Below are 19,507 nucleotides of genomic sequence, written 5' to 3' on the forward strand. Positions count from 1 at the left end.
TTATATGTACCTGCTCATGCTCATGGGGACAACAGGCTGTCCCGTTCTCCCTTTGTCCCTTTGCTTATAGCGCTGTAGCAGGCTTAGCGAGGGCTCCGAAATGTTTGTAATATATAGATGAGGTGGCGTGCAGGGGAACTCCAGCCCTTGGCTCCATTGTCCCCTTGGCTCACACTCGGGACTCTGTACCTGGGAGCTGCGCTGCGCAGCCAGGACCGCCTCCTGGGTGCCAGAGCCACCCCGCCCTCTGGGTCGCGTCCCGGGGAGCCCGGCGGCGAGGCTCCAGGGCGGCCGCCAGGAGCAGGTGGGGGCGGCGGCTCCGCCTCCGCGTCCCGGCAGCGCCTAAGCCCAGCCGGGAGAGCTTGGAGCGCAGAGCCAGCTCAGCCAGGCGCGCAGAAGCAACGCCAGGCACTGCCGGCAGATCAACTGGGATCCTCGAGGCGGCAAGAGGACAGGGACAGCGGGGACCGCGACTCCAGTAAAAGTCCAGTCGGCCCGGTTACGGCCAGCTGCAGGTAGCTGCACCGCTCGCGTCCGGGCCCTGAGTGGAGTGGCGGGCTCGGGTTGTCGTGGGGGTAGTGGGGACAGTCCTGAGGTGTAGTAGCCTTTGGCGGTGTTAGGGACGCTGGGCGCGAGTCTTCAGGACCCCCTCCAGACTGCAGTCCCCAGCCACGACTAGATCTTGGCGGTGCTCCGAGCAGCCCTAGCGGCAGCCACTCGCTCCCCGCCCGCCACCGGCCCGAAAGGGACCATGGCCACACGAGGTCACTTCAGGGCTGTCTGGTGACCTCCCAGGACAGCACTCTTCAGTAAGCAGCTTCTGGCACGGAGGCCTCTTAGGCCTGATGCCCCAAGGGGGCTCTGCTTCCCTTCCTCAAGTCACCCCTGAGAACAAAAGGGTGGGTCTCCCTGGTGTGAGGGGTGCTCCTAGAAGGGGTGCTGGCGATTAGGAGAGATCTGGGGACCTGCACAATCAGACAAGGATTGAGGACACTGGACCATCCCCCAGGAAGAAAACCAGTTCTGGAGGGAGAAGTGACTTATCCAAGGTCACACAGTTCCTGGTGACAGAGCTTGGCCAGGAGCTGGTGTGCTGACTCCCGGGAGGCTTATCTGCAAGCCTGCTGAGGTCAGGAACCAGAGAGTGTGTGTGTCTGTCCATTATCTCTAGCCACTCATTTACATCTGGCCACAAATGGCCTTTAAAGTCCTTTGGAGGTGTGCAGGACTGGGTAAGTGCAGCTATTTCCCCCTGAATACCCATTCTCTTGTGGGAACAAATGCCTTCTTCTGCCATACCTTGAGTGTTCTTCAGTTGGATAGATAATCTGCGCAGAAATCCAGGAAGCCTGTCTAATGGCCCCAGGACAAACCAGAAGCATCTCTGACACACAATCTGGGGACACTGTGAGGAAAGTTTCCAGTGGGACATTGGCATTCCTCCTCTGTGCCTGGGGTCCTTGGATGTAGATGAAGGCATTTGTTGGGCAGACTTGTGTGACTTTTAAAGCTTGTGCACGTCCATCTCCTTGCTAGAAGCCCCGTAACCTCAGAGAGGTTCAGGAGAGGGTTTCTTGTCACTAGTTAGTATCGTAATCCTCAGACACTCCAGCCTTGTTCTTAAGGTTCACTCCTTTTACTTTCTGTGTAAGTCTTCTGAGGTGCAGGACTGTGTGCCTGGTGCCCCTAGAGGTTGGAAGAGGGCATTGGATCCCCTGGACTAGGGTTATGGATGTATTGCTCTTGAGCCACTGAGTGTGTATTGGAAATGAATCCTGCTCTGTCTACAAGACCAGGGGTTTCACCGATAAACTCTCTGTTCAGCCCCAGCCTTCTTCTAAAAGCCATCCTCTCTAAACTATAAAGTAGTAGTAGTAAAGGTCAGAAGTGGCTGCCTTTGGACTTCCTACTGGCCTGGACAGGTCTTCAAGGCACTTTGGGTCTGGACTCACTCCCCATACATTGAAACGCAGGAAGTTATGTGCTTTAGACATGTGCACACCACTTGTGGCTTTTTTTTTTTTTACTTCAATAACAACTTAAGTAGATATTTGATGCCGAAGGGCGTCCACCATGGCAGTGCTCAGACTGCTGCAGACTCCCAGCTAATGTGCTTTAGAGATGCATTTCAAACACGGAAAAACCAAATCAGGAAAACAGGGAGTAGGACAGGGGAGGAAAGAAAAAAAACAGTGCAGAAGTAGCAGGAAACGGCTGGACACTGTAGACGCCTCCATATGCATTAACTTAAGAGTCCTGTGGTTTCTGTAATCATTGTGCCTTTCCACAGATGAGAAATACAGAGAGACAGGGGTCTGTCACTTCAAATGGCAAACGCACCACCCATATGCAATTTTTGGTGCCCTAATCTGGGCAGAGGTGTCAGGCTGCAGTACACCCCTTTTCAGTCCTTCCAGGAGCCTCAGTTCCAGGCACTTGTGAGTGTGACACGGTGCTACACTAAGTCAGCCAGCAGCAGAAGGGGCGGAGGAGAGCGCGTGTGTCTAAGAACATTCAGTTTCAGGAATGGGAGACAGCCAGCTGGCCCAGCCTGGCAACGCTCGTTTTAGGCGATTGTTGTTCAGCAACCATAGAGTACAGGTTGAGATTTCACAGTCATTCCAACACACACAAAAAAGGAATATCAGAGCCGGGGAGAGAGCTGCAACACCAGATATTAACACAGAACAGAGAGGGTTTCATCAGGGAGCCTCAACTTTTCCTGCCTTCTGCGCTTGACAGATATAATCGATAGATCAGGGCTAATGTCTGAAAATCTACGAAGAGGCAGGCAAGATGGCTCAGTGGGTCAAGGAGCTTGTGCCGAGCCTGACAACCTTAATTCAACCCCCAGAATCTATGTGGTAGAAGGAGAGAATTGACCCTGCAAATTGTTCTCTGATCTCCACAAGTTCAATGTCACACACACACACACACACACACACACACATACACACACACACACCCCAAAAATAATAACTGAAACAGGAACAAAACAAACAAACAAAAAAACACCCAAAGCAAAGATAAAAAACGTAAAATCAACTTTCAAAAAATAACTTAATAGAATGAATAAATTTTTTCTATACATGTGGTAAATTTTTAGGACATAGTCACATTATAAAAAGAGTGATGTCCTGAGAAATTTGCTCTGTTACATGACCTAGTGACCTTATATGTCTGAGTCCCGAACTTAGAGACTATAGGAGCATGTTTGTTTAACCACAGGCTTCTGACTGAGCATTGAACAGTTTGTCTTCTTGGGACTGTTTATGGGTAGAGACCACTGAGCAGGCCTACCAAGATGTCTGTGCGTGGGTAACCCCAACAATGAGCCTGTCACACAGTTATCTCCTGGCGAGTTCTGCCTTCTCGTGGTGGAACTCCTGCCTCTGGCTGCTAAAATATTTAGAAAGGAATTGTAATATTTGACTAACTTGGCTCATAGCATAAGACAAAACAGACTCAAAGAGGAAACTAGTAATTCCGAGTTCAGCTGGGTGAGAAAGGGATTCATTAGTTCCTTGGCCACTGTTGCCGTGGAGTCAAGGGGCGATTCCGCTCCCACTGTTGCTCTGCAGACACCACATGCTTCTCCTTGGCTGTAGCCAGTAATGCAGTTGAAACCTCCCCTTGCTATTTGATCTGGTTCTTTCCTTTCTGTGGGGGTCTGGGCTTTCCCCAGACCAGGTATACAGACGGACATTGCATCATGAACAACCGCGTTCACACATTAAGGGGCATGCACTGAAACAGTACAATGTGGTAAAGACAAAAAACAAACAAACAAAAACCGCCATGTGGGTGCCCAGTGAGCCAGACACCGGTGGGAAACTTTCAGGAACATTTCCTTTGTAGATGGTGGATTCTGGTGACAGGATGAATCTCAGATGGAGTCACCCAGAAGAGACAGTCAGACTTATCTTTGGACCGGAAGTTAGTTCAGCTCCAGGGTTAGCTGGGAAGAGGCACAGGTGGTTTCAGATCAGTACAGGCAAGCTGTCAGAGGAAGGCACCCAAGCCACTATCTACAATTCCTAACAGCTAGTGGCTAACTCCTGCTAAGCCTCAGCTAAGAGTCTAAGAGATGTAAAACCATCCCAAGAGCCCTTGCAGGCATGAGGATTTATAGATTCAACCTGTGAAGTCATGCTTCCACTTCATGCAGATAGAAACTAAGTGCTAGCTGTGTGGTGTATCCTTCAAAACTCATTGGCCTGGGCTTTTCGTTGATTCGCTGCATGGTCCTTGGTAAATCCCCTAAGTTCTGAGTGACTCGATTTCTTTCTATAAAATGGGAATAATGAAAAGGCCTTACAGTTGGGTAAATAGGACAGTGTTGTATTCACGGGTGATCCCTGACAAATTAGAGATACAAATTAGAGATACTTTTATTATAATGGTAGCCTGGGGCTTTTTTTTTTTTACAAACTATGGGCTTTACATGGCCCCCATTCCATAAAACAGTTGGGTTTGCCAGAAGTAGGTGGAAAGCAACTGAAAATTCATAATGAACGGAGTTGAAAGGAAGACACAGAGCAGAACTGGAGATGACCCCTACAGCTCACAGTCCCAAGACATCAGAGCTAATATCAGACAATCTACAAAGCAGGAATGTATTGTAAGGTGAATGCAGTTTCCAGAGGGGAACCAAAGGCTGCTCAGAGCTTCCCGGCAGCCAAAGCAAAAAGGGAAACACAAATCGCTACCCAATCTACAGCAGCGAGGAGATAAACACAGATCAGTTACCAGCTCTTCCTGGTCCTGAAGCCTTGGATAACTCTCCCTGGCAGGCCTTTAAAACCAGCACTGTTGCCATGGAGACCCAAGTCTTCAGCATGGTTCTTGACTACAGACAATGGGAGTTTTGGGGCAGAGGACAGTCCATGTTTCCTGGAACTTTATTGACTGTGGTTCTGGAGAGGCCATGCCAGAGCTCAGCTAAGGAGAGCACCTGTGTAAAAGGCCAGGACACTTAGGGCCAGTGTCTTGCTGTCTTCTTAGTTGTGTGCCTGAGGGAGAGGAAAATTCCTCCTTCCAGAGACCGTAATCCTTAGGAGAGTCAGGTGGACAGGCTTGGCTAAAGCTGTTTACATGAACTACGTCAATCAACCAGAATAGACCAGAGGTTGTCTGGGAGCGCAGCCCCTTCAACTGGTGACTGCGGTTTCTTCATACTAGCAGCCAAGACAGTGCCTGAAAATTATTTTCCATGTTTTATGTGGGTGTATGTGCATGCATGTTTGTATGTTTGTGGACACAGGTGTATGGATGTGCACAAATATGGATAAACGTGTATGTGGAGACTCAAGGTTGGCAGGAATCATTCTTGGTTGCCTTTGCGTCTTATCAACAGAGGCAGAGTCTCTCAACCGAGCTCAGAGCTCACCAGCATGGTTTGCCGGCTTGCTCTGGGGATCCCCATCTCTGCCTCCAAATAAGCTGAACGACAGATTTGACATCCTACCTGATGTTTACTTAGGTTCTGGGGATCTGAACTCTGGTCCTCAAGTTTGTATGGCAAATGCTTTGACCACTGAACCCCCCACCCCACCACCTGGTACTGGTAACATTTTAGTTTCAATTTAGAATGGAGAGAAAGGAGAAAGACTCCGTGGAAAAAGTAAACAATGTAGGGGTATGTTTTAAACATTCTCAAAATACTGATAGTCACATTGTTTCTCTCTCTCTCCCCCTCCCTCCCCCTCCTCCCATCCTTTGTGTGTGTGTGCCTGCATACCCGCGCCCAGTCCGTCTGTCCATCTGTCTGTCTGTCTGTCTGTGTCTGAATAAAATGCCCAGATGACTTGATTCAACTAGGATTGTATTTAGCAGCCAAAATAAACAGAAAGAGTGTATACGTCCATCTGGATCTACCTTAAATAGAGGCAAGTTATTTGTTGCGTAAAGGCAAAGTTCCCAGTAAAGGCCATCTGGGGCTGCTGCAAGGAACGCTCACCAACAAGACCAGCTCCTTCTCATCTTTGTTTCTCCCCTCCTACTTTGTAATACTTCACCCTAAATCTCTTTGCCTCATGGTCACAAGGTGGCTGCTGTATCTCTGGGCTTACATGGCTAGTCTAGAGGAAAGGAAAACAAAATAGCTAAAGACTGACACCGCACTTATTAGAGAGGTTTGGGCTTTTTATTTGAGAAAGGATGCTCCCCTCCCATCTCTCATCTCATTGGGCCGAATGATGTCAGAAGATTGCTTAAGTGTTAGAGGCTGAGAAAGCAAATCTTTTCAGCTGGGTAACCCGTCCCCCACTAGAGGGGGGGTGCTTAGTGGGTAGAGATCAGCATTGCCATTAGTCATGGCCTGACTTAGTTAGCAATTACAAAGGTGACTCAGTCATTTTAAATGTCACACTTTCCAGATCTTCTGCAGCAGAATGCTGGAAAAGGAGGCAAGGTCTACAGGAAGATTCCTAGACCTCTCCGCTAGCCCCGCCCCTTTCGGGATCTCAGCACTCTGTCTCCTCATCGGGGTGCTTCAAAGTCATTTCAAATTAAACTCAACTTTTCTCTGTCCCTGCTCCCCTCCCCCACTCTCCTCTTTAGCTCCAGGTCATCTGTCCCACAAGGTGTCTTGCTCCCCATGGCAGACACCCAACATTGCCCACTGCTGTCAATCACCATCACATCAACAGTCTCCCTTGCTAGTGTCAATTCCTGAATGACGGTTGCTGCTTCCTCTCTACAAACTTTATTCCATTTACAGTCCTCAGGACTGAAACCACAAAGGCCTATACCCATGTCTTAATACCTGCTTACCTTCCTTAATTTTTTCCCCTTATTATTAACGTACCATTGTACAAATTAGCAAAAGTCACTGGGCTGTTGCCACATGCATTTGGTCTAAAACCTTACAAAATGAAACCCATAGCCAAATCCCACAGAAGCCTGTCCACTTGGGCAGCATGCCACACCCTGTACCGGGCACAGCTGGCTCCAGCTCAGCACTTGTTTGCTGAGGGAGGCCCAGCCCTAGTTCCTTCTCACAGTTTGTGTTTGCCCGAGACCTGTGGAAGTGGTTCCTTCCTTGGCTTCTCATTCATGTTTCCAAAGTGCTTTCATTTCTCTTGATGCTCTAGGCCCTGCCTGCTGGGACTAAAGCCGATCTATCTTTTAGTTACAGCTCCACTGAGAAATTTAAACATCTTAAAAATCAACTTTTTTAGTATTTAAGTGATTACTAGAGTCACACAACATCATCCCCAAAAGAAACCCAGCTCCTCGGAGCTCTGACCACCATTAGTCAATCTTTCATGCTGCATTTACCCATCCTGGCTTTTTCCCAGTGGATACATACAGGAACTGTTGTTGTTGTTGTTGTTGTTGTTGTTGTTGTTGTTGTTTTTATTTGGTGTGTGTGTGTGTGTGTGTGTGTGAGTGTGTGTGTGCTTTTCCTTATACAATAACATTCAAGGTGAATCCACAGTATAGAGTGACTCAGCCTCCATGGCTTGTTATTGTCCATTAGTATTGCATTCATGACTTGATGGCCACGAGACATGTTTCTGCCTATGGTTGACTATAAGTGCTGCTGGTCTAGAGAGGTAGCCCAACAGTAGATTGAACACTTGCCTAGAATGCACAAGGGCTGGCTTTGATCCATTATTACAGTGAAGGAGCAGGAGGATCAGGAAGGGGAGGAGCAGGAGAGGAGGAGGAGCAGAAAGAAGAAAGAACAGTGCCAACCATGCAGAAACTTGGTAAGCATGATCAAGCATGCTCAGTGCATCGAATTTTCTGTGTCCCATAAGTATGCTCAGTTATCATATGTCGGTGGTCAGCAGTGCGTGTGTGCCGTCCTTTACAGACTCAGGGGACAGAGATGAACTTGGCAATGGCTGGATGCAGAGGAGCTTGGGCCCAGTATCACACTGGCTTAGGTGCCCTGTGGTTTGCAATACTGTAGCTGTTGCTTCTCAGGGTGATTACTTCCATGTCTGAACCTCCTTTCCGCATCTTGGAAATGGGACTGGTATTATATGTCATGCAGAGTTAGGTAGCTCTTGGGGGCGAGGAGGGGGAAAGCGAATTGTATAGGTAACAAGTAGATTGCTACTTAGGATCAGAACATGTGAACTGCTGTTTTGTTAATAAACTACTTAGCAAAGTGTTCTTATAGCCTTGCCTTTCAGTATTGTTTTGGGCATGCTGGGGATCAAACCCAGAGAATTTGCCTATGCTAAGCACATGTTCTGCTGTTGAGCCCATCCCAGACTGAGCTCCATCAAGTATGGACCAACCCTGACCATCAGGGGATGAAGTTATAATGAAAAATGAATGTGCTTTATCAGAGTGGGTGATGTTCACACACACACACACACACACAGAGAGAGAGAGAGAGAGAGAGAGAGAGAGAGAGAGAGAGAGAAGTGGAGAGGGAAGAGATGGGAAAAGCAAGAAAAAGAATAAGAAATATACTTTCTGCTTCTTCTTAATGACAGGAATTGGTTTTAAGTGTCCACTTAGAGCCGATGTTTATTCTAACGTTCTCTTGATATTTGAATAAGATGCCGTTGTTTCCACTGCTCTGATTCACAGTGGATCAGAGGCAAAGTTGAACTGCTCAGACACAACTACTCAACATGACAGATGGACGAAACTATCTTGAGTACAAAACTTGCCTTCCCCACACCTCAACAGCTCTTGCATGGTTTACAGTTGTTGCTCTGATTTTTACCCAAGTGTGTCTGTTCTAAGGTCAAGAAACCCAAGGGAAAGCCTTTGGTCTTGCCAAGGTTGGACCCCCAGTGCAGGGGAATATGGGGGGGCAATACTGTATGGGGGAGGGTGAGGGGAGGAAATGGGGACTATGGACAGGAAACCAGGAAGGGGAATAACCTTTGAAATATAAGTAAAGAAATATATCTAATAAAAAATTTAAAAAAAGGAAACCCACTAGTGTAGTCCTAGATAGAACATCAAAAGTATAGTGTGCTGTGGCCTGGTGTGCACCTTTCTGGTGTTTATAGAGGCACAGTGAGTTCACAGTGATAGCACTCACCCTGTTACGTTCACATTATCCATGTAAATTGCATGTAGGCAGATGTGCGAGTACTGAAGACCAATCAGAACATGTCTATGGAGACCGAGGTCCACATTTTCTGGTAAAGGAAGAAGGCCACCAGTTGTTAGTACCTGTTGGTTCCAAGGCGTGCGTCCAGCATCCCACGGTGTCCCACATTTAATGGGAGGCAAGGGCTGATTCACAGCTGGAGTCAATGCTCAAATGACTCACCCGCAGTAGAGGATAACTCCCTAAACGGTGGGGTCATGTATCAGAATGTGGCCGTCTCAGAAATGTGGTGACAGTAAAAGGTCCCCGAACACTAATGAGCAAACAGGAATTCAAAGATGGGTATCCGACATGAAGTGCAGTCACTTGGGTCACATCACATGACTTCCCTGCAGCTGTGGCCATGGCCATGTCTGTGTCATTCCAGGTGCCACTCCACCACACAACACCAAAACAAATACCTGAAACCCCTCAGCTCAGAGCCCAGAGTCCTGCTAAGTCACAAACTGCAGTGTTTTTCTGTGCCTGCAGTTTTCAGCTCCCGTGGGAGCACGAGGGTTTACTTATTCCCTGGCATGTATCCAATTAGATTGACTATTTGGGTTTCAAAACTGCTGTTTGCATTTCATTCACCTAATGATCCATTAGTTTGAAGCCAGCCTGGTCTACATATTGAGTTCCAGGACACCCAAGGCTTACATACACAGTAAGACCCTGTCTATAAAACAAAATAAATTAATTTAATTAATTTTAGTTTAGGATCAAGATGGAATTTCTGAGACGGCCTGGTGCTCATTAGTTTTTTGTTTGCTTTTGTTAGTTTGCTTTAACACAAGCTAGGGTTATTTGGGAAGAGAGAACATGAATCGAGAAGATGCCTATATGAGGTTGATCTATAGGCAAGTCTTTGGGGGTGTTGTCTTGATTAATGGCTGATGTAGGCAGGTCCAGACCACTGCTAGAGGTGGTCCTGGGTATATAAAAAAAAAAAATCTTGGGAGCAAGTCCAGAAGCAGCCTTCCTCCAAGGCCTTTGTTTCTCTTCCAGTCTGTTGGTCCCTGCCCTGACTTCCCTTCCTGAAGGACCGTGAGCTGTGACATGAAATAAATCCTTTCTGCCACAAGTAGCTTTTAGCCGGTGACTTACCAGAGCAACAGAAACCAAACTAGGACAGGCTCTAGTTTACACGATGGAGCAAAACCAGCCTTTATTATAAAATCGAACTATCAAGCAATTCTGAAAAATATTGAAAATGAGCTATATCCTACGGTATCAAAACCCAGTCAAGGTCCAGGTCTTTATGGAAAAATTAAAAAGCACATTTGCTTTCATTCTTAACAAGTGGCAACATTGTATGATTAGCAAAGAATTGAGGAGTTTTTGTTGTTTGTGTACGGTTGCTATTAATTCTTTGAGAACGTCATACAATGTACCTTGGTCTTGAATGTTTAGTTTTTATACCCATTTTACTTATCGGTATGCCAAGGCAATGTGAAAGCAACTTGGGTGAAAAAAAAAATCAAAATGGGAAAAAAAGTTTAGGAAGACCTCAATAAAAAAGTGAGCTCACCGTATGTTTGTAGAAGTTCACTGTGAGCAGTGGTGGGGGACAGGAGTTAGCTGTGAGCAGGGTTGGGGAGCAATTTATTCCACCTCTGACTGTTTTCCTAATACACTCGGCCAGTCCCCCCCTCCCCACCCCCAGCCCTGACCCTGTAGAGGGGCAGTGTTGGGGACCCTCATAGGAGCAAATTGAGAGGCTCAATGGCAGCTCTTGGCACAGGGTCAATACTGCTTTGATTTCTTTTCGTTCATCTGTATCTCCTGTTTAGGCACAGAGGTCTCCTTTGAGTAGCAGGAGCTTAAAAAGTAAAACTTCACAGTTCCAAATAAGGAACCCAGAACTAGCCAGGCACAGATCCAATAACGGTTATTGGATCTGTTCATCCGTGGTCTTAACTCGGGAACAGGTAACACTACACAGATGCTTCGACAGTGGGAAGGGCTGTGCAGTACGGACCGCTCTCAGGCTGCCGAGCTACTCCATGTTCCAGACGCTTTCCACATATCTAAGCATAAACACGGATATAAATACACAGCATAAACGGAAGCCTACGCAGACTGTGTGCATTTGCTGCTGACTGCTTTTTTTACTTACTGTAACCTAGAGACCGTGCCAGTTGTCACACCTAAGTCTACTATATTCTTTATAAACAGCTATCTCGGTACCCATTACAGGGTGTGAATTAACTTGGTTCCCAAATGATAGTAGGTCAGACACTTTATTTCTGGTCTTTAGCGATTAAAAAGAATACTGTTTCTCATAAGTACAGGCGTGTCACAAAGATAAAGCCTTAAAATTGGAAAGAACGTGTAAAAGTTGATACATTTGACCCCACACTCTCTCCAGGGCAGGACAGTGAGTGAGCCCCCCCCCATTCTCTCCAGGGCAGGACAGTGAGAGCCCCCAACTCTCTCCAGTGCATGCTTATCCACCTTGTGATCCTGGATGACTGGGTGAACGCATCGTGGTTCATCACTGTGTGGGTTTGACTCACCATTTTCTCATGAATAAAGTGGGGCATCTTTGAATGTATTTCAATGTCCTTTACACTCTTCCTTTTAAGGCTCTGAGCTGTTTAAGCCCTAGTGTGCATACATATTGCCTTATTGCTCTTCACTATGAATTTACAAGAGTCTTTGTATGAAAAATAAAAAAGGCCATTTTACTGTAATTTTAATTCGATGTAGTTTCTCCCTAATCTGTAGTTTTCTTGTTTCAGTATGATTTTTATCCAATCTGTAGTGATGTATGCCTTTAATATTGTATTTTATGTCCCTACCAACTTATTAACTTAACTGCAGAAACATTTTCTCTTATAGCTTTTAAGAAAGCTCCTTCTTACCTTGAAAGTTTGTGTGTGTGTGTGTGTGTGTGTGTGTGTGTAGGATGTAGGGTGTGCATGTGATGCATCTATGACTGACTTGTGCCTAGGAGTATACGGGTACATGCACCTGTGTGTGTGTGTGTGTGTGTGTGTATGTGTGTGTTTGTCTGTGTGTGGTATGTGTGTGTGGTGTGGTGTGTGTGGTGTGGTATGGTGTGTGTGTGTGTATGTTTGTGTGCTGTGTGTGGTGTTGTATGGTGTGTGTGTGTGTATACATGTGTGTGTGTGGTATGTGTGGTGTGTGTGGTGTGGTATGGTGTGGTATGGTGTGTATGTGTGTGTGTGTTGTGGTGTGTGTGAGTGTGTGTGAGTGTGTGTGTGTTGTGGTGTGTGTGAGTGTGTGTGTGTTGTGTGTGTGAGTGTGTGTGTGTTGCGGTATGAGTGTGTGTGTGTATGTGTGTGTGTGGTGTGGTATGTTGTGGTATGGTGTGTATGTGTGTGTGTTGTGTGTGTGTTGTGGTGTGTGTGAGTGTGTGTGTGTATGTTGTGGTGTGTGTGAGTGTGCATGTGTGTGTGTGAGTGTGTGTGTGTGTGTGTGTGTGTGTGTGTGTGTGCATACAGAGCCCAGAGGATAACATCGGGGGTCTTACTCTGTTGCTCTCAGCCTTATTCCCTTGAGGTAGGAACTCTCAGTGACCCCAAACCCACTTCATTAGCTAGGCTGGCCAGTGCCATCCCAGACTCCTTCTTCTGTCCCCACCTCCAATGCTGGGACTTTGCAATCGTGGCCAGTTTCTTTTATGTGGGAGCTGAGAATTCAGACTTGGGTCTTCATTGCTCCATTACTTGCTGGAGCTCTTACCCACCAAGCAGTCTCCCCACACCGCCTTGTCTTGAGGGTTTTTAAAGATCTTTTATATTTTTCATACGATAATAGTTTCCTTTTTTTAGACTTTAAAATTTTAGTACTTTGAGCTTCATTTTAAGGCACAGCATGGAGTCCTTACATTGACATCTATGTTTCTAGTTTGCTCCTCAATTTTCTCAATAATTTTTATTGAATAATATGTCTTTCTTTCACTTGTTTGGGTCTCTGACATTCATTACCCAAGTAACTCTCTATTCTTAATGGTACTGCTTTAGCATTTTTTTCTACCCAAGGACTTGAGTTTCGGTGTGAACTTCAGAGCGTCTTGCCCCATTGTGAAAATCAGCAAGTCTGAGCAAGTCTGTATTTCCACCGTAGTCCCAGCATGGACCAAGTTAACGTCTGTCTGGCGCTGGTCTTTTTTGCTGGAAGGTAAAGTGTGTTTTCTCTGTGCCTTCTCAGCCATGTCGTACAGGTTCATCTCATTTCTGCACATTCGGTTCCCTATTTTCAGGCTGAATTGCAGGAGCCCCAGGGTGACAGTATTCTCAAGCAGCCGTTTTCTATACACAGAAGGGTGCTGAGATTTTGCTCATGGGTTCTGGAGGGTCACCTTTAGAACTCTCCTTATGATCAAGTTCTCTTCCTACTGATTCTCTGAGGTTTTCCATGTCCATCATCATATTACTGAAAAGGTAACAAATGAGCTCCCTTCCAACTAATATATAAATGTCTGCTTTATTTTCTTTATAACTGAGTGGATTGACTCCCACCTCTGGAGTGATGACATCAGGGAGTGACAGTGTATTCATCCCTGACTTTAACTGGAATGTATCGCGTCTTCCCACATTTACTATGACCTGTTTTGTGTTATAATCGAGAGACAGCGATGGAAATCATTCTATTTGTGATCATTGTGTGGGGGGGAGTATGAGCTGTGTGAGTTTGTGTGGCACAGCGCTCGTGTGGAGGTCAGAGGACAACGCCGTGGAGTCGGTTCTCTCATTCTGCCCTTGCGTGGGTTCTAGGGATCAAGCTCAACTCTGCAGGCTGGTGCAGCCAGCACCTTCAGCCTCAGAGCCCGTATTGCTGGCACTGACTTCCTTTTTCAGTGCTCCTACTATGAGAAATTAGATCAGTAGGTCGCTTTTGCCTTGAAGTGTCCCTGCCTTTGTTTTTTGAAACAAAGTCTTACTTGTAACTATGGCTTTCCTGGAACCCACTTTCTAGCCTCCAACTCCCAGAGCTCTGCCTGCCTCCGCCTCCCAGGAGCTGGCATTAAAGGTGTGTCCCACCACACCTGACTGAAATGCCCTTGTCTTTGAATTGGCCTTGTTTGATGGGTGTTAATTTAAATATTTCAGATTTCTGCTTATTTATGTTTCTCAGATCTTGCTCATAAGTCAGATTGGTCAGTGCTGTGGGAGTTGGGAATCTGTCTGTCTCAGCTTTGGGTCTGTCTGCTACCTGTAGTTTAACATCTTCCCAGAGCAGCTGGGTGAAATCTGTCTGTTGATAGCACCTTTCTGCTTAATGTCAGCAGACCTTTGACATTTTCAGTATGTCCCATCCTTTCTTGTCTTGGTCACTTTACTAATCCATATTTTAATAGAAAGTCGTCCACTTTAATCCGTGCTTCAGATTAGAACAGACATGTTTAGCATCTTCCTGACTGTCATGGGCTCCCTTCCTTCCCTGTTCTTCGTATTTTCTGACTTTGGAAGACTTGTTTTGATGTCTGATTTTTCAGAGCAGCGTTGTGCCTTTATAAGTTGTAACATTTATCATTTTCCTAATTTCTAAATATCTGTTTTAAACTCACAGATGAAAGTGGGTTCCTTTCTCTCTGCTCCCTTTACTAGCCGTTGTCATTACAGTCAGTCCTCGGGAGCTGTCCTCCTTTCGGTCGAGCTGTCCTCCTGTCTGTCCCTGTCATTGTCATCACTGACAGCTGATATGCAATGTTCTGTCTGTCACAACATTTTCACAAAATCATTCAGTTGTTTATTTAGTGCCCAGCATTTTCTGGGCTAGCATTTGAAGGTGTTCTCTGAGTCTTCCTGTGTTGGATTCTAAAGAGAGTTTCATCTGCTGTGTTCCTGCCTTTTGGTTAAGGCGATCTCCTTACCCCCAACCCCGCACAGTAACAGTGAATGCACAATGCTTCTGTGCCTATATTAAGAACTACTTAAAGAATGAATCTTTTATGCTCAGGGCATACGAGTCATTTTTTTTTCTACCTTCCATTTATGTAAGCCTTTTTGTTTGTATATCTAGTGTATGTATTGTTCCTGCGGGTGTCTGCACAGGTGTGAACACACATGGAGGTCAGAGGTCAGCTCCAGGTGCCTTGCTCCTTTGCTCTCTATCTCCTATTTTGAGGCAGGGCCTCTCACTGAACCTAGAGTTCCTCAGTTCAGCTAGGCTAGCTGGCCAGTGAGCTCCAGGGATCTGCCTATCCCCTCCACTGCTGGCCAGCGATGGGGCTAGAGATGTGAGCCCAACTTTTATGCAGGCCCTGGGGATCTGGACTCAGGTCCTCATGCCTTTGTGGCAGGCACTTCAGTACTTAGCCATGTTCCGAGCTTTAGCATTATGCTAAAAGTGCTGCTAATAGGTCTGATGTGGGCGGACAGTTCCGCAATGAAAACGCCAATTCTGTCCAGTCTTCCTTGGGTGGCCTAGAATGGTCTTGCTTGCTTGCCTGAGAGGCTCACTGTAGCGCTCAGGCTGACCTCAAACATGTACCTTTCCTGCCTCCACTTCCTGGGCTCTGGTGTTGTAGAAATGATCTACCACAGACTCCTTGCAGTTTTGCATTATTGCTTTGGTCAATACTAATTGGCAGTCGATATTCCTGGTGCATCTTCATTGGCATTGTAAAGAATTTGTCTTATTTATGGTTTTGGACTGATTTCAACTTTTCCTGATTCACTGTGCACGATTTAGACAGCACACAGGTGGACTTCAGTTCTATTTGAAAACACCCTAAGTAGCTTGCAAGTTTAGCTTATTTTTATGAATTGATGGTCAGATATGTTTGCTTTTATTTTCATTTTGTTCTGGTTATGTTTTACTGCTAAATTTGCCTTTTTGTGTGTCACCTGATGAACTATTTTAATTTGTTTTGTTTCTATATTCTACCTGAAAGTAGATTGTTTTCATTTTTCCCAAATGCCTCTGTAGCTAATTCTAACCTCTGAATTCCTCTGGGCTATGGTTTTGCTTGTACATGTTTTAATGTAGTGAATGTCTACTGCTTTTTCCATAATCAATGCCAAACACACACACACACACACACACACACACACACACACACACACACACACCCGTTCCTCTTGAAATCTCTTTTCTGCCATTCAGTTTTGGCCGATAGGATCGCTCTCCTTAATTTTTCTAGTATCTACATTACACCTTTTAATATACTTTTATTCTTGAATGTATGTGGTCACTTCAAAAGTATTTTGACTCTCTCCATAATAGCTAAAAAATCAATATGCATGTATTCTCCACTTTGTGTCCCTTTTTCCCTGATGATTCTTGCTGGTTACATCTCTCTTGGTTGATAGTTTGTATATCAGGATTGCAGTTTGGATACTAGCTGTATTTCTTTCTTTTTAATATCTTTAAAGTTAGAATGCTTTGTTTTTACTCACCCTCACCATCCTTTCCTACCCTCTCCCTATTCTCCTACTTCCTCCAAATGGCACTCCCTGCTGCCCCCATCTCACCCTGAAGATCCTCCCCTCTCCATCATGATCCTGTTTCGATTCCCATCATACACATATGCACACGCACACACACACATGCACACACACATACACATATGTATTACACACATGTACATGCACACACATATACACATGCACACGCACATACACACTTACATCAAGATTCCACATACAAGAGAAGACATGCAATGTATATAGGGAAAACCGAGAGCTAAGTGGGAGCTGGGAAGAGAAAGTAGGCCCAAATAAATGGCAGTCATACTTGCTAACTGTAGAACCAGGCCTTTCCTATGTACATCAGTGCACATCCAGGAACTTGAATGTGGCATATTTAAAACATGTACACTTGCCTTTTTGCTGCGATGGCAGTTTAGCTGGGTATAAACTTTTGGGTCTTACATTATCCCTCTGGAATCCTGTGATGTGGATAATGTCTCTAAAGCTGTATCATTCTTCCTTAGCTATCACAAAAACCGGCATTGCTTTTCTCCACAATAATAAGGCATGCCAGGAAAGATGGCTCAGTGGTTAACAACACTTACTACTCTTTAGGACCCACCCACGTGGGGCAGCTCTAACCATCTGTAATTCCAGGAAGCTTCACCTTATGTAATAGCTATGCTTCTTAAAAAATGCACATCTTCTTTTGAAAATCAGAGTCCACCTTATCCATTAGGCATCTTAGGGCCAGGAGGCCTTAGCTGGCCTGTGCATCCCTTACTGGGAAGACACTGCCAAGGATGCTGAGCCTGTGTCTGGCAGGTGACTCATCGCCATCTCTAGTCCACGTGATGTTACCCCAAAGGACAGCATTTCTGCATAATTCCTAGTTCCCAGGGAAGAGGTACCACCCAGCTGTTAAATTAAAAACACCCTCCTGGTTAAATCTTGCGGCACAAATTAAAGAGGTAGCCTTCATTTTATAAGGCGATTTGTTATATTATAATGGGTAATGATATGATTGCATTAATGAATAAGGTGGACTCTGTTTTTCAAAAGCAGAGATGTGCTTTTTTAGAAATGTAACTATTACATAAAGTCATGCTTCCTTACAGGTGTGTGATGAATATAATTTTAATGATCCCAGTTCTCCTTTTAGTCATCCCAGTGGTAGAAAAAAAGAAAAGACAGAGTGGTTATTATGTGTTTGAGTCATGATGAATATTATCAATATCTCCAACTTTCCCTTCACCAAGTGCTGTTCGAACATTATAAAGAATTCAGTGAATGAGCTGGTAACCGATTTGCATTTCAGCAAGAGTCTAGTAAAAGGAAACTGACTTATGAGCTCATTCCAAGTGTGACACTGAGTTTCGTACTGATGGTGGCTAAGGAGTGAATCCTTTTAGACCCCACATAGGTGAGCCTAACTACTTACTTGTTCAGCTAATAACTTACTGGGACGTCTGAACAGGACAGAGCTACAGGGCTGATGTCGGACTGATGCTTCTCGGGTGCGGCAGTCCTTCCCGGGCTGCCGGGAATGCTGCTCTGAAATGAGACAGGCATCCTTACCCTGCCTTAGTCATTTCCATCCCTAAGTACAGCCCGCCATTTGCATGGGCTCGGCCTTCCGAAAGTCATTGAATCTGTGCAAAACTCAGTTTTCTCAAGGAGGACACAGCTTGTGGCTGTGAGCCAGTGTTTAGCATCCTAGGCCCAGGAGGTCTTAGCTGGCCTGTGCATCCCTTACTGGGAGATACTGCCATGTATGCTGAGCCTGTGTCTGGCAGATGCTACCTTTCTCATGAGCTTCTACCAGAGTCTCTCAGAATGTGGTCCCAAGGGACCAGTGCTGTGATCCCCAGGGATCAGGGTTGTGGTCCCCAGGGCAGCAGTGTTGTGGTCCCTAGGGATCAGTGTTGTGGTCACTAAGGACCAGTGCTGTGATCCCCAGGGATCAGGTATGTGGTCCCCATGGATCAGGGTTGTGGTCCCTAAGGACCAGTGCTGTGGTCCCCAGGGATCAGTGTTGTGGTCCCCTGGGATCAGTGTTGGCCTGTCCTGGGGGAGTGGGGAGGAGACCTTGTGTTCAGCTTCTCTGAAAAATGCATTACCTTTACCCTAGGCCTTTGCTCCCAAGAATTGGGCTTAGATTCCCCTGTGAGTTGGAGATGTTTCGAGGGCATGTGAATAAACATCGTCGGTTTGATGATGATCGCGCTTATTATAACTTCCCTTAATGGTAGGTGCTCTTACCTTACCATTCACAGCCAAAATTTAAAGTTTCCTTTTCAGAGTAAATGCATTTATCTAAAAACATGAGTCGATTTATAGGAAATGCTAAACACATAAGTTCAGGTGGTATGTGGGTATTCTAAAAGCTATAAAAGCCACCTGCAGACAAACGACTGAGATCAGCTTAGTGTGGAGAATGCTGGGCCCTGGGTCAGGACAACAGCCCCTCCAGCGCTCTGCATGAATTTCCTAAAGCAATCTAAGTATCCTTATGTGAGAAGCTCTAGGAAAGTCACTGCTGTGAGCCGTGGCTGGGTTCCCTGCGGCTTGTCATAATACAGTCCAAGGGCTCCCTAAGTGTTCACACAGGATATGTTCTATGCTAAGCATACTCCCCCTAGTTCCTGCTACTCCGTGTCCTCCCACCTCCCTCGCCACTAGTCCCCTCTAGCCCCCTAGACAGTTTTACTCTGAATGCCATATATGCATACCTGATTTTATGTAGCTATATGAAATCCAGGAGTTACAAGAGAGAAAACAAGATGTTTTATTTTTCCCAAGGTTGGCTTCATTCTATCAACAAATAGGAATTACCTTCATCTGTTGTTCTGCGAGTCATATGACTTTGGTCTTTATGGCTGGAATTTTATCTAAAATTTATAGAATATGCTAGAAATGTAAGTTCAAGTTGGGTCTGTGTGTGTGCGTTGTGTGAGTTAGTGTGGTGATTGTGTATGTGTGTGTGTGTGGTGTGTGTGGTGTGTGTGGTGTGTATGTGTGTGTGCATGTGTGTGAGTTAGTGTGTGTGGTGTGT

The 19,507-nt window shown here is 45.8% G+C and overlaps 1 protein-coding gene across 2 annotated transcripts in view; it reads left to right on the top strand.

Annotated features, from left to right (window-relative positions):
- The first annotated feature begins 383 nt into the window (after positions 1-383).
- Wipf3 (WAS/WASL interacting protein family, member 3) overlaps positions 384-19,507 on the top strand; it is a 72,970-nt gene continuing 53,846 nt past the window's right edge. For both annotated transcript variants that reach the window (NM_001398730.1, NM_147211.3), the window contains 1 exon segment: positions 384-515. The gene's annotated coding sequence lies outside the window, so the exon portion shown is untranslated.

Source organism: Rattus norvegicus, chromosome 4 (assembly GCF_021556685.1).
Source record: "Rattus norvegicus strain SHRSP/BbbUtx chromosome 4, alternate assembly SHRSP_T2T, whole genome shotgun sequence".
NCBI classification, from domain to species: Eukaryota; Metazoa; Chordata; class Mammalia; order Rodentia; family Muridae; genus Rattus; species Rattus norvegicus.